This window comes from Podarcis pityusensis (genome assembly GCF_964106645.2).
Source record: "Podarcis pityusensis genome assembly, chromosome: 3".
Lineage (NCBI taxonomy): Eukaryota > Metazoa > Chordata > Lepidosauria > Squamata > Lacertidae > Podarcis > Podarcis pityusensis.
The window spans coordinates 22896670-22902669 of NC_138026.1; the positions used below are offsets into that span (position 1 = coordinate 22896670).

The 6000-nt window shown below is 41.0% G+C and overlaps 1 long non-coding RNA gene across 1 annotated transcript in view; it reads right to left on the reverse strand.

Moving 5' to 3' along the window:
• Window positions 1-3676, reverse strand: part of LOC308473658 — an 84629-nt gene extending 80953 nt beyond the window's left edge. Inside the window, exon 1 of the long non-coding RNA XR_013984154.1 lies at window positions 3549-3676. This is a non-coding gene — a long non-coding RNA (uncharacterized lncRNA). The remainder of the gene's footprint in view (window positions 1-3548) is intronic.
• Window positions 3677-6000: the final 2324 nt, after the last annotated feature.

The following is a 6000-nucleotide window of genomic DNA, read 5'->3' on the forward strand; positions in this document are numbered from 1 at the left end:
TACAATTTCCAGAATTTGTTCAAACGCTTCGTCCAACAATTTGTTGCAAGCAAGGTGATTCCAGTGCATGCAAGGATCAATCTCCTTGTCTTCAAGAGACTTCCTATTCCTTTCAATAAAAGAGAACTTTCCTGCATACAGTGGAACGGACTATGTATATACATGTATTCCCCTACATTAAATGATTAGAGAAACAAATTCACATATGTATCAATGTTTCTAGAGTCAAATCGAGTGTGCCCAGGACTTTTGCGCACTTCTTGCAAAGCATCTCCTCACAGCCACCCCAAACGTCAGTGTGAAGCAGTCTGCGCAGACAGCAGTGAACAGCAGGAATCCCTATGACCACAGCAACAGCAGGCCCAGGTACAGTGGTACCTCGGGTTACAGACGCTTCAGGTTACAGACGATTCAGGTTACAGACTCCTCTAACCCAGAAATAGTACCTCGGGTTAAGAACTTTGCTTCAGGATGAGAACAGAAATCATGTGGTGGCGGTGTGGTGGCAGTGGGAGGCCCCATTAGCTAAAGTGGTACCTCAGGTTAAGAATAGTTTCAGGTTAAGAACCAACCTCCAGAACGAATTAAGTTCTTAACCCGAGGTACCACTGTATAAGACACAAAGGGGGAATCCTCTTGCACGCGTAGAATCAGGGGTGTAGGAAGGGGGGCGGGGGCAGGCCGCCACAGGTGCCATCATGGAGGGGGTGTGTGACAAATTATCAAGGAACAATTACTGCCCAACTAGGGCAGTTCATAAAAAACTTTTTTTAAAAAAATGCCTGCTCCAAAGGCCTTATCTTACTACACTAGGGATTATATAGCTATATATGAAATTTCATGCATATCAGTTAATATCTTGACCCTCCTCCACGAAAATAGCTGTTTACTTGGCCGTTTTCCTATGTCGTGAAGGCTGAAATTTCAGTTCAGTGGAGCAGCACCTGCACTTTGGAACTCCTCGCCTATTGCAACAAAGCACATGCCTTTGCTAGACTCTTCTGGCACCTGCTAAAACCATTCTTCTTTGGGCAAGCATACCTAGATGCTTAGGAAGTTGAAGTAATTTTAATCTTAATATTTTAGCTTTTGTATGTTTTAAAGTAGGATTTTCTTGATATTACTGTTGTGGGGTTTTTTTGTTTTTTGTTTTGGTAAACCAATTTGCAGGTTTTTTAAAAAATAATTTTATTAAATAAATAAACAATAAATATAAATAAAATAACGCAAGCCAAAACACAATCCATCCTGTAGATTTAAGTATCTGTCCACAGTTGCCTACTTGTTATCAGAGGCCCAGAATCCACATTGCTTTGCAAGAAAATATGAAATAACGTAAAAACATTTTTGCAGGCAAAAAAAAAAAAAAAAAATCAATGTGGGGGGGGGCGGTGACAAGAAATTTTTCGCACCGGGTACCACCTGACCTTCCTACGCCTCTGTGTAGAACTCCGCTTACACTGGCATAGATAAAACCCTTTCAATTTATTTAAATGCACATTGCATTTTTTTTTGTATTTTTATATTAAAAAAACTTCAGCAATTCACTGAAGTTGATAGGACTGAAGACGACTAAAAGTTCATCGAATGTCTACTCAGCTAATGTGCCATAGGATACAAGCCATCTCTACACATGTACAATCATGTATACGAAACAGTGCATACTTGTTTATGTGTACAGGTCAGCTATTGTGTACACAGGAACACAGACTGCACACTCGCTGAACACTGCACTTGAATGACTGTAGGAGTGCATAGCTCAGCTGTTTTGTACATAGGTACGCAGGTTTTACTGCCAGTGAATGTAATGTGGGAATACCCCCTACTGTGAAATAAAGATCCTAAGATTGACCACAGGGAATGCATTCAGAAATTCTTTGAGAACTGTGTGTGGCCATTGTTGATTGAGGCCATAGGGAGGAAAAATACTTGAATGACTCAGTCAGCATATGTCAGAACTTAGGATGCATTTTTTTTGCACATCTTTTTAAAAAGTTGGACAGGTATTTTTGGTTGAGACCTAATTAGCAGATGTTTTTATGAAAAGTGTTCGTAAGAACTCTGGAAGCCACAAGAAGTTACTCCCTCTGAGAAGAACTGACAGCCCGCCAGCTATGTCAAAGTAAATCATCTAATTGCCCAGTCATTAAAAGGATTTTGCCAGGGTATTCATCACTTTTGAGTTGTGTGTTTGAAGAACTATGAAAGGACTTCAACCTTTGCAGATGGAAGAGACTGTAGGCATTGTGATGGTTTTCCATTTAAAAAAAGAAAAAGAAAGATATCTATCCTCCATTTGGAGCAGACTAATAATTATTTCTCAGGGTCTTCTGCTGCATGCATTACATAGCCCTTCAGTAACAACAGACTGAATTTTCACGTTTCTGAACTTGGGTGGGGTGAAGTGTAATATTTATGTATCATAATCTACTGCAGCAATTACGTGACTGTTGCCAGTGTCTTCACAATAACTTGACATAGACTTAGGAGTAACAGTGGCTTGTGTGTGGGGGGGGGGGGGACATGTGCATAAAAGCTACAGGACATTTACATGGACTACTTAAGGTTGGCTGGATTGTGGCAGTAAGCCACAGCCAAACAAGCTCACTTATATCATGAAAAATTGTGCATCCTTACCCCCCCCCCAATCCACAATTTATTGGAAACAACTGTTGCTCATGCTCATATAACAATAGTCTAGCCTACTTACAGGACTGCTGCAGAGATAAAAAGGGGGGTGGGTATAATGCACTCAACCTTGTGAGAGATAAATTAGCAAGCTACTAATATTTAATGTTGTTCATAGCTCATGTAAGGAAAAATAAACATACACAAAGCCAGAAAAGAAGATGCACACCATTTAACTGCAACATTCCACCATCCTGATTTTATAGCAAAATACCAAAACTGGAAAAAGTTTGCCAACCATAATAAGCAACAGAAAGCACTAAACAAACCAACAAACTCCTAAGTATGTACAGTTTCACAACTTTGGTATCTGACCTACCAACTCTCAGCCAGCCTACCTCACAGAGCTGCTGTGAATATAAAAAAAGCAGGGAGGGGAAGATAATGTACACAGGCCTGAGCTCCTGGGAGGAGAAGCAAGATGAACACATACAACAAACATCCAATACTCTAAGCACGAGCCATTTCCCAACTGAGTAAAATACACACCAAAAAACCATGTTGCCAACCTTGATAAACAAACACAGCACCCTTGTGCTAAAGTACAGTCTATAGGAATCTTAATTTGCTGCAGCGGTATGGTGTTTGACTGTTTTTGTAATTTAATATTCATTTTGTTGGGGTTTTTTGGGGTTTTTGTATGGTTACTTTACTATATTGTAATAAATAACAGCCCAGTGATGACCAACATTATCTGTGTGGAAAATAGGAAATGGGGTAGATATTACCGTATTTTCTCTGTAAGAAGGAAGAGTTACTTCCAAGTACAGAATACCAACACTTGGCAATTGCATTTTATACCTGGACAGTGAATGAACAAAATAATGTGGAAACAAAAGGAAGTGTTTAAACAAACATACCCCAATACAGTGGCAGTCTATTCTCCTCCATCTTGAGCCAGGCTAGCAGCAACAACAATGAGCCTCACCTGTTTTCTTTCCCCTCACCTGTTGTTCTGGGAGGCTCCGCCTCCCAAGTCCCAGGTGGGAGTGGTTATCTTTCCTTGCTCTGATTGCTTAGCAACAGTGATACAGTGGTAAACCACCCTTAGCAACCGCAGCTTCTATGTACGGGCCTAGTCAGTGCCTTCATGTTTTGCTTTTTAACTTACTGAATTACCTTTCTTAAAAACAAACAAACTGAAAGCTAAGAATTTGGTCACCCTGCTGGCTCAGGGCCCAGTACCTGTGTATCACTTGTACAGTGGTTCTGGTTATTGTGGGGGAGGGGAGAGGCCTTGAGTCCCCCCCCCCATTGTTTATACATTATAGGGTAAACAAATACCGCTTGTGCAGCCTGAAAAGTTCACAGAACTCAAATATTTCAGTATTCTTTTGTGCATGCAGTTTTTCAAAATGCAAAGCTAGCTGCAGAATTGCGTCTCTTCATTGGAGCCTCTCCCCCCCCCCCCAAAAAAAGAAGACCTTTTAAAGAACACTTTTAAAGCTGCCATTTTGCTCAGGTTTTACAGCTTGTATTCTGGAAAGTAGGATAGCAGTTGAGGGCTTTCCGGAACTAATAAACATTGAAGTCTGATAAAGAATATTAAAGAATAAAGATAATAATGCCCATAGTTGTTACAATAATGCTATATGATCATCATCAGGTCAAGAATTTCTCAATACTTTCAATTAATTTACTTTCTGCAGCATTACTGCAGGTTTTCCTTCTTTATCATTCTGTCTGCTTCACGCACCATAAAGCTAAGTAGCTTTGCTGCTTAAAAATTTTGTATTTTATATGAAAAGAGGAACAAAGCAAAGGGAAGCGGGAACACAGCAAATGTTAGGAATCACAGGGATGGAAATGTCGGTAGTATAAGAACATTACATTATTCACTTAATGCTAAAATTGCCATGGAGAAATTCATAGCAACTTTATCATGTAGAAATAGTAACACAATTAACATAGAATTGGAAAAATAGCTTGACCTCCATGTCTGTACTGTGAAGACCCAAAACATGACAAGTGGGTTAAAGCACTTTGGCAAAAGTATTGCAGGGTTTTGTAGCAAAACCCCCACATTTTGCAGTGCCCCACAAATGGAGCAATGGCCACTGAAACTCAGGGTTCAAGAGATCACCTCATATTTGGGGGGGGGGTTAAGCTTTTGAGCCCTTGGTTTGAGTGGCTATTGCTCCATTTGTGGGACACTGCAAAATGTGGGGGTTTTGTTGCAAAATGCTGCAAAACTTTTGCCAAAGTTGGGTGCCAGTTTAGAGTGAATCGGACAATGGTGGGGTTTTGGTGACCTTTTGACCCCCAGGTTTGAGCGGCTATTGCTCTGTCTGTGGGGCGCTGCAAAATGCGGGGGTTTCACTGCAAAACGCTACAGAACTTTTGCCAAAGTCTGGTGCTGCAAAATGACTGCAGAACTTTGGCACTGGTTTTGAGGGGAATCCCAGATTTGGGGGTTTGTAGTTAATGAAGCCCATATTTGCTACCCAAACTGCGAACTAGCAGACATTCTATCTCGCTACCTATCTTGTTAGTTAGCACTACCATCTCATCTTTGGATAAGTAACATGGTTGGTCTTTGCTGTTCATTCCCAGCCCCGAGTGAGTGAGACAAATCCTCTCATGGTGTCAGCCATTAAAAGCTGGGTTTGTTTGAAAATGGATGAGTTTGCACGAGTCACTTTGAAGAAGAAGAAGAGTTTGGATTTGATATCCCGCTTTATCACTACCCGAAGGAGTCTCAAAACGGCTAGCATTCTCCTTTCCCTTCCTCCCCCACAACAAACACTCTGTGAGGTGAATGGGGCTGAGAGACTTCAGAGAAGTGTGACTAGCCCAAGGTCACCCAGCAGCTGCATGTGGAGGAGCGGAGACACAAACCCGGTTCACCAGATTACGAGTCTACCGCTCTTAACCACTACACCACACTGGCAAATTGGATAGATTCAAAGGGGAAGCAGGCTACTTTTATAATGATGCTGATGATAAACTTACTTCATTCCCCAAACCAATCTGCACCTCTGAAAAGCAGCTTTCTGTAAAGGCTCTGATTTGGGTGAGCAAACCCATCATGAATTCAGTGATGAAGGTGCTCACCAGTAGCACATACTCGTCTCTTCCCTACTCCAGTCTACACTGTACAAGCTGTGAGAGTTGGCTGCTCTAGTGTGACATTCTTCCACCCACTACTTGACAATAAAGTCATACAGGCTTCAGTGCAGCTTAGACAAAAACAAATAACAGCCTGCAAAACAGAAGTGCTTTCTCTTTTATACAATTCATATATATATATATATATATATATATATAACCTTGGGAAGAGAGCGCAAAGCAAAATTAGGAATAATAGACAAA